The sequence below is a fragment of the Manis pentadactyla genome, chromosome 11 (genome assembly GCF_030020395.1).
Source record: "Manis pentadactyla isolate mManPen7 chromosome 11, mManPen7.hap1, whole genome shotgun sequence".
Classification (NCBI taxonomy): Eukaryota; Metazoa; Chordata; class Mammalia; order Pholidota; family Manidae; genus Manis; species Manis pentadactyla.
The window spans coordinates 53,938,042-53,948,106 of NC_080029.1; positions in this window are offsets into that span (position 1 = coordinate 53,938,042).

Genomic DNA, 10,065 nt, shown 5'->3' on the forward strand with positions numbered 1-10,065 from the left:
AAGCCTCAGTGAACCTACAGATGGATGAGAAATACCTAAGAGTTCATTTCCACTGCTATTCCATCCTGGCGGGTCTCGATCAGCTGACAGGCAGCTGACGCCCCAGTGTGCAAACACAATCCTGACCAATGAAGGTCCCCAGCCAACAACTCTACACATTGTGAAAACCATACAAGGTGGTTGTGTGCCATTGAGGTTTCATGAGTGTTTGTTACCTGGAAACTATCCAAATGTCCATCAACAGGTAAATCATAAACAAAATGTGGTATATTGATACAATGAAATCCTATTCAGCAATAAAAGGGAATAAGGGGAAGGGATTAAAAAGTACAAGCTTCCCCCCCAAAAGTAGTGAGTCATTGCTTTTTTCGTACTTAAGATTAACCTGAACACAGTCAACTTGAAGCTTTTTCCAAAAATATTCTTTCATCCCTGAAGTGTGTCCCATCTTAATTTTGTTTTGAGAAAATAAAATTAATCTTTATCAATAAGAAATAATGGCCCACATTTATTAATAAAGGCATTTGAAATTAACACTGAAGAAGAACAAATTAATAGGTCACTGATAACAGTCAATTCTTGCCTTTCTGTCTTTTTAGGCAGTTTTATAATACTTTGTGGTTCAAAACCGCTTTGTTTTTCAACATTGTAAGGTTGCCTGGTATATTCTAGATGAATTTAGAACTGCCATTATGTTCTGATACTTATTTTTCCTGTGCATTTTATGCTTTGGGGTTTGTTCAATTTTAAGATAGGTTTGAGAAGAATTTAAGACTGTAGCAAATGAAGGAAGAAATGTGGCCTAAAAACCCAGCTAATGAGATACTAGTCATGGGTGAAAAAAGGTTCCCTGTTCTGAGATGTAAGACTCTCCCAAGAAAGAATTAACATTTCCACACTCACTCTTGCAGTGCACTTTCCTTACCTCTGGCCTTTTTCTCACACCATCTCACAAAGGTAGACCTGTCTCCTCTTTTCAAAGAAATACATTGTAAAGTTTTGTCACATACAAAATAGTCACACCCAGATTACACAGATGCTTGGGAAACAGCAGGCATAAGAATCTAGAATTGGACTTCCTAAATTTAAAATCCAAGCTCTGTCACTTACTAGTTATATGAATCACTTGCTAGTTGTATGAACTTGGACATGTCATTTAACCTCTTTCAACTACAAAGAAATAACCTGTAAAAAGAGAAAATAATCATAAAATCATATTGTTAGCTTCATCAGGTTGTTGGGGGAATTAACTTTATGCAAAATTCTTAGGATAGTGTCGAGTTCATCACAAACTGTGATAGGTGTCAGCTTCCGCTCTGATAATTGCACAGTGCTCTGCCAAAGCTTTTGCTCTCTATCTTTCACAAGCATGTGGCAAGACAGGGCTATTTACTTTGCAGGAAAGCAATTAGGTAATATGCAAAAAAAATTTAAGTGCATATATTATGTATGCACATACACAATAGTGCATTCTATAGTAGTTTTTTAGGATATACCCTAAAAGAACAGCAATAAGGATTGTTTAAACAAATAATGATATGTCAATTTGATGGAATAATATGCACCCATCTAAAATTAAATTGTAAGGAGTTATATATTTTAGAAACTCTCCACCTCAGATCACTTGATGACTTATGTTATTAAATAGTATGAAGAGAACAATTCCATTTCAATATGTATATAGGAAAATGACTGGAAAGACAAATACTGGTTAATAAGTGGTGAGATCTTTGTACTTCCTGTATTTCCCAGATTTTCAATAATGAACACATATTACTTTTATAATACTGTTATTTATTTACCCATTTATATTTTAAATTTTATTCAAAAGATACCTGCTACAATTTCCCTATACTTCATGTAAAACCAATTACATTCCATTGTACAAATTTTATTTGTCTAGCTTCCAAAAAAATCTTCAAATCATTCTAAAAATATTTTCATTACTAAAAACCTAATAAGTAAAAGATTCACAGATTTTTATGACTTTTACTTCTTTTATGAACAACCAGCACCAAGACTTAGCCCCCAGACCTTCAGGGAGTTAGAAATGTGCTGTGAACACAAGGGTTTATTTTTCAAATTCATGGAGGAGTTGATCAGAGTTCTTTTATTTTATTTCTTAGTTCCAAGATCTAGAATAAATTTTTGTAACATCAGCCATATTATTTTCTCCAATTTATAAATCTTTCAAGTCTTTTATAGACATACAAGAACAATGGGAATTATAAAATTGATCATTATACATAATGACTAAGTCTTTAGGTTGAATAGGGTAAGTAAAGAAATTTGACTGGAAAATTAAGAGGACTGAGAAGATTAAGGAAAGTCAAGGGTCTCACTACGTTACATTGCAATTGGTATGTTATTATTCTGCTATCTCACTATTCTGTGTTGATTAAAGACCAGAAATAAACCAACACCATAATACTGTTCTCACGTATTTTCTGTTTGAGCAGAAGTGCTAGAAGACTTCTGAGAAGACTCAAGCATTCAAGATTTATAACTCAATTCCTCCAACTGGGGAAGTTTAAGTAAATAGTCAAACTTGTATTTGTTTCTTTCAGCTATAATGGAGAACTGTACCACCTCAGATCAAGCATAGTAATAAGCCAGTTAAGTGATATCACTGCAGACAATTTTATCAAGCTTCTGCCCTATTCAAACAGCTATAGATCAAGGTTCATATCGCATTGCAAAAAGCACCTGACCATAATGAATGCTGCAAGTGAAAAGAAAACAGCCAGGCAAGGTTAGAAATTCTGTGTTTGTCATCTTGTAGCAATTAGTGATAAATCACAGGCGATAAATCCTCTCTTAGAACTGTTACTAAGAAAAATTTCTGCTGGCTGTTTACTGATCTTATTTTTATTTTGTTCATTATTTTTTAAGTTGGTTTGATTACTGCTAGAGTGGCAACTCATCAGGACAGTAATATATATTGTATTCTGCTGCTTCTCTGCATGCACACCTCACTAATGGCTTCCTAAATCCACAGGGATAAAGGAGGTAAATGGAGGATAAAAGTAATTTTTTTCCTAATTTATAGCCCTTAGCTAGCAGAGGCTGAGCTCCATTGATCTTCCTTAATCGCTTGGGAAGAATGCTCAATAAAAACTTACCCTCCTCTTTACTTAAATAATAACAATTGCTTTAATTAGCAAACATTGTAAGTACTCTTCTATTTATTTATCAGATACTCATACCCTCTCTGATTCCCACAAATTTGGTATTGATAGATAACCTGCGCAATGTTTAATGATCTCAGTTATCCTAGTAAAAAGGGTCAAATACAAAAATCTTCTGCATCTTAATGACATGTTAAATTAAATGGGATATTGCTCCCAGAAATAGAATTATATACATTCTGTACTCTAAGTACTAAACTCACACTCTGAAAATGATAACTGTTACAGACATTCCGTCTCTCTCCTTTAGACAAATGTTTGTTTTTAAGGGAAAACAACTGGACACTTAAGTATTCTGCTTCAATAAGACTCGTGACACTTTGTAAAAGCTAATTTGAAATGGTGGGGAAAATATTGCCTCAGTTTTCATCTATTCACTGTCTGTGTGACAATGTACAAGTCCCTTAACCTCACTGGGTCTCAATTTCTGCATCTCATTATTTGCTTAAAGGTAGCAGGACAGACTAAATGATGGTATCTTGAGGTATCATCTAACTCTAGAAGTCCTAGTATACAAACCCTGAGATTGTAATTCAGGGTCAAGAGAATAATAAAGTGACCTATAAATTTGTGCAATCATTTCCAGAGCAGTATCATTTTTATCTCATTTGAACCTCACAACCTCCTATGTGACAAACAAGCTACTTTAGCCAGATAAAGAAACTGAGCTTCAAAGAGATTAATGCCTTCAACAAGATCAGAGCCCTAATAATATGAGCCAATACAAACAACTGGGTCTTCTGACTTATCGCCTAATGCTCTTTCCCCTGTACCACAACCCAAATTTCTGAAATTGCATTTTTAAGTGAACTGTTAGCTTTTGGAAAAAGCATCTCTTTCTAATTTTATTTGGCAGACTTGAGTCTATAAACCTTAAAATGAAATTGAATGGTACAGGAATATGAAACTGGGTTTATGAGAGATGTCAAAGAAAAATTTCCCCAGATTTCATATATCTCTTTAAATAATCCACAAATACAGAAGGTCCTTATGCAGGTAACTGAAAGTAAGGTGCATAAATTGAAGTACAAAGTTAAAGCTTTAAAATCCTCTTCTCTTTGCCACCTTTGGTCTCTATTATCTGGAAAGATGCTTCATGGGTATAGCAATACTATAAGAAGAGCCAGCTGGCCAATTTCAAACCAGTTAAGACATCTGGTGCCGAAGGGAGGAACTAGTCCAAGAAATAACCAACTAAAATAAATATGTAAGAAAATAATATGGAATGTAGATAAGAAGTCATCTGTTTTTTACTGCCCAGTTCAAATCTTATGTCCTTACATATTCTCATGGCTTCTCAAGCTTTCATTAGACTCCTTCCCCTCGGGCCTCTCCACTGTGTACTGTCTCTCCTACACAGGGTGAAACCTGACTACCTTTGAACTGCCCTAACTGTGAACAACACCTGGCTTTGGAAGGTGTTCCTTCCAAAATGAGCTTACTTGCATGGTTCTCATTTTTCCCCTTGCTACCAGAGATATATCCCAGCATCTGTGCTAAATTAAGAGGAAAATGGGTTTCTACCACCCAATTAGAATTTAGGACTATCTTCTCCCAGTAGCATTTAAATTCTATGGCAGCTTTAACCCAACTAATTATAACAGTTAACTAGCTTTTCGAGACTGGATTATTATGGCCATACAATATCTTTTTCCATGAGGAAAAGCATTCTCATGACTATCTCTCAAATAATCTTGAAACATACACTATTTATAAACTAGAAGCAGTCCACATTCCAACTTGCACTGTTCACTAAAATTAGATCATCCCTAATCACACTGTAACAATCCATTTGGGCATGAGAACTACTGCTCTATTCTACTAAGCTTTCCACAATGCTTATCCAAGTCCTGAGTCTACAGCATATACTCAAAAAAATGCTGCTGATTGATCAAAAAGCAAAGTTCTGGCAAATATAAATAGGGACATAGGGACTAGTTTCCGTCATTGAAAGGGGCTCAGCAGGGAGAAGATTAAAGATGACAGGGTGAGAGGTGAGACAGAGGCTGCCTCCTAAAACCATATATAATATGAAAACATAATTAATATGACTAATCCTGAAAGAGCAACAGGAAAGAGGACTGCGTCAAACTGCATATACCTGGAGAAAAGAATAAACCTCATGGAACAGGGTAATGTTCCAAATCCGTAGCCCAGCAAGAACCAAGACCTTCCCCACACCAGCTCAGTGGCAGGAGGAAGAGAAATGGAGTGGGGAGGGAGGTGGAGGCCTGGGACTGCTGAATACCTAACTCCGGAGATCTGCTCTGGAAGCACAAACCTACAATTCATGGTGCTTTCATGGTACTCTCGTGATTGGGGGTTGAAAAGCTAAAACAGGCAGAATACCTAGAAAGACAGAAATTCCAGCTGCTTGTGGAAAGCAGGGATCCATATCTGGCTGCTCTGGGACAAAAGAAAGGCAGGGAGTCTGAGAGACTTCCTAACAGCAAGAGGGTGGCTAAAGGGGCAAGGATTGCATAGAGCTTACTGCTTAGGAAAAAGGACAGGTAGGCAAAATTGTCCAGATGCACTCTGTCCTGCAGGGTGGGAACTTTCTCCATCTTCAGGCACTCCAGCTCTCTAGCTGGCTACACAGCATAAGACCCCCTCCGTGATATGCAGCCTACAGCACCTTTCTCCCGACCAGCCCCACCTGGCTCACAAAATGGCAAACGCTACCCTGGCATTAGGCCAGCCAGAGGGAAGCCCTGTCTGCAGCAACTACAAACACAAAACATAGAGGCTTATACCTGTGTGCTCAACCCAATGATTCTAACAGTGGGGGCAGACATAGCAGCTAGGAAGGAGGAAACAGCTCTTTCCTTCCCCCAGGCACCAATGCCACTCCCCTGCAACCCCCAACATTGCTTCAGGGCCCAAGCAGCTCCAGAGAGTAGAGCGTCTGGTCACTAGAGGGCACAATATACAAATATGAAACACCAAAGAAACCTGGTTTAAAGTAAAATTATGAATACACCTGAGAAAGATACAAATGAAATCAACCTCATGAATCTTCCTAAAAGGGACTTCAAAATAAAAATCATTAACATGCTCATGGGGGTACAGAAAAATATTCAAGATCTCAGGAATGAATTCTGGTCGCAGATGCAATCGTTGAAGAGCACAGTGGAGGGTATTAAAAGCAGATTGGATACGGTGGAAGAGATGATAAATAAATAGAAATTAGAAAAGAGGAATACAAAGAAGATGAGGCACAGAGAGAAAAAGGATCTCTAAGAATGAAAGAACTGTGTGACCAATGCAAAAGGAACAATATTCACATTATAAGGATACCAGAAGAAGAAGAGAAAAAAGGAAAAGTGTCTTTGAGGAGGTAATTGCTGAAAATTTCCCCAATCTGGGGAAGGAGATAGTCTCTCAGGCCATGGAGGTGCACAGATCTGCCAACACAAGGGACCCAAGGAAGACAACACCAAGACATATAGTAATTAAAATGGCAAAGATCAAAGATAAGGACAGACTATTAAAAGCAGCCAGAGAGAGTAATAAGATCACATACAAAGAAAAGCCCATCAGGCTATCATCAGACTTCTAAACAGAAACCTTCTAGGCCAGAAGGGAGTGGCATGATATCTTTAATGCAGTGAAGCAGAAGGGCCTCAAACTGAGAATATTTTATCTGGCAAGGTTATCATTTAAATTGAAGGAGAGATTAAATAATTTCCAGATAAGCAGAAACTGAGAGAATTTACCTCCCATAAACCATCTCTACAGTGTATTTTGGAGGAACTGCTATAGATGGAAGTGTTCTTAAGGTATAATAATTGTCACCAGAACTGCAGTAAAGAAAGTAGAACAGTTAATTACTGAGCAAATGCAAAATTAAATGAACTATCCATAAAGTCAGTCAAGGGACAAAGAGTACAGAATATGATACCTAATATATAAAGAATGGAGGAGGAAGAAAAAGGAGGGGAAAAAAAGAACCTTCAGATTGTGTTTGTAATAGCATGTTAAGTGAGTTAAGTTAGAATCTTAGATAGTAAGGAAGTTAACCTGGAACCTTTGGTAACCATGAATCTAAAGCCTGCAATGGCAATAAGTAAATATCTATCAATAATCACCCTAAATATAAATGGTCTGAATGTACCAATCAAAAGACATAGTCACTGAATGGATAAAAAAACAAGACCCATCTTTATGCTGCCTACAAGAGTCTCACTTAAAACCCAAAGACATACACAGACTAAAACTGAAGGGATGGAAAAAGTTATTTCATGCAACTAATAGGGAAAAAAGCAGGAGTTGGAGTACTTGTATCAGAAAAAATGGACTCCAAAACAAAAAAAGTCACAAGAGACAAAGAAGGATATTATGTAATGATAAAGCAGTCAATCCAACAGAAAGATATAACCATTATAAATATCTATGCACCAGACACAGGATCACCTGTACATGTGAAACAAATACAACCAGAATTAAAAGGGTAAATAGAATGCAATGCATTCATCTTAGGAGATGTCAACACTCCACTCACTCCAAAGGACAGATCGACCAGACAGAAGATAAGTAAGGAGACAGAACACATTAGAACAGTTGGACCTAACAGACATCTACAGAACTCTACATCCAAAAGCAGTAGAATACACATTCTTCTCAACTTCACATGGAACTTTTTCAAGAATAGATCATACACTAGGCCACAAAAAGAGCCTTGGTAAATTCAAAAAGATTGAAATTGTACCAACCAGTTTCTCAGACCAAAAAAGTATGAAACTAGAAATAAATTATGCAAAGAAAATGAAAAATCCCACAAACACATGGAGGCTTCACAACATGCTCCTAAATAACCAATGGATCAATGGCCAAATAAAAACAGAGATCAAGCAATGTGTGGAGATAAACGACAATAATAATTCAAAACCTCAAAATCTGTGGGCTGCAGCAAAGGCCGTGCTAAGAGGAAAGTATATTGCAATACAGGGCTACCTCAGGAAAGAAGAACAATACCATATGAACAGTCTAAACTCACAGTTAACATAAGTAGAAAAAGAAGAACAAATAAGGCCAAAAGTCAGTAGAAAGAGGGACATAATAAAGATTAGAACAGAAATAAATAAACTCGAGAAGAATAAAACAATAGAGAGAATCATTTAAAGCAAGAGCTAGTTCTTTGAGAAAATAAAAAAAATAGATAAACCTCTAGCCAGACTTATCAAGAAAAAAAGAGAGTCTACACACATAAACAGAATCAGAAATGAGAAAAGAAAAATCACTACGGACACCACAGAAATAAAATTATAAGACAATACTATGAAAAATTACATGCCAACAAACTGGATAACCTGGAAGATATGAACAACTTTCTAGAAAAATACAACCTTCCAAAGCTGACCCAGAAAGAAACAGAAAATCTAAAGAGACCAATTATTAGCAACAAAACTGTATTGGTAATCAAAAAACTACCTGAGAAAAAACACCTGGACCAGCTTACTTCACCACTGAATTTTATCAAACATTTAGTGAAGACCTTATACCCATCTTCCTTAAAATTTTCCAAAGAGTAGAAGAAGAGGGAATATTTCCAAACTCATTCTATGAGGCCAGCATCACACTAATAACAAAACCAGGCAAAGACCCCAACAAAAATAGAAAATTACAGACCAATATCCCTGATGAACATAGATGCAAAAATACTCAACAAAATAATAGCAGACCAAATTCAAAATCACATCAAAAGGATCATCCATCATGATCAAGCAGGATTTATTCCAGGGACATAAGGATGGTACAACAATCCACCACATCAACAAAGAGGACAAAAACCACATGATCATCTCCATAGATGCTGACAAAGAATATGACAAAATTGAACATCCATTCACGACAAAAACTCTCAACAAAATGGGTATAGAGGGCAAGTAACTCAATATAATAAAGGCCATATATGACAAATGCACAACCAACATTATACTTAACAGCAAGAAGCTGAAAGTGTTTCCTTTAAGATCAGGAACAAGACAAGAATGCCCACTCTCCCCACTTCTATTCAACATAGTACTGGAGGTCCTAGCCACAGCAATTAGACAACACAAAGAAATAAAAGGCATCCAGATTGGCAAGGAATAAGTTAAAATGTCCCTGTTTGCAGATGACATGATATTGTACATAAAAAACCCTAAAGAATCCACTCCAAAACTACTAGTTCTAATATCTGAATTCAGCAAAGTTTCAGGATACAAAATTAATACACAAAAATCTGTGGCATTCCTATACACTAATGATGAACTAGCAGACAGAGAAATCAGGAAAATAATTCCATTCACAATTGCATCAAAAAGAATAAAATACCTAGGAATAAACCTAACCAAGGAAGTAAAAGACCTATACTCTGAAAACTACAAGACACTCATGAGAGAAATTAAAGAAGATATCAATAAATGGAAACACATCCCGTGCTCATGGATAGGAAGAATTAATATTGTCAAAATGGCCATCCTGCCTAAGGCAATCCACAAATTGAATGCAGTTCTATTAAAATACTAACAGCATTCTTCAATGAATTAGAGCAAATCATTCTAAAATTCATATGGAACCACAAAAGATCCCAAATAGCCAAAGCAATCCTGAGAAGGAAGAATAAAGCTGGGGGGATTATGTTCCCCAACTTGAAGCTCTACTAAAAAGCCACAGTAATCAAGACAATTCAGCATTGGCACAAGAACAGACCCATAGACCAATGGAACAGACTAGAGAGCCCTGATATAAGCCCAACCACATATGGTAAATTAGTATATGATAAAGGAGAAATGAACATACAATGGGGAAATGACAGCCTCTTCAACAACTGGTGTTGGCAAAACTGGACAGCTACATGCAAGAGAATGAAACTGGATTATTGTTTAACCCCATA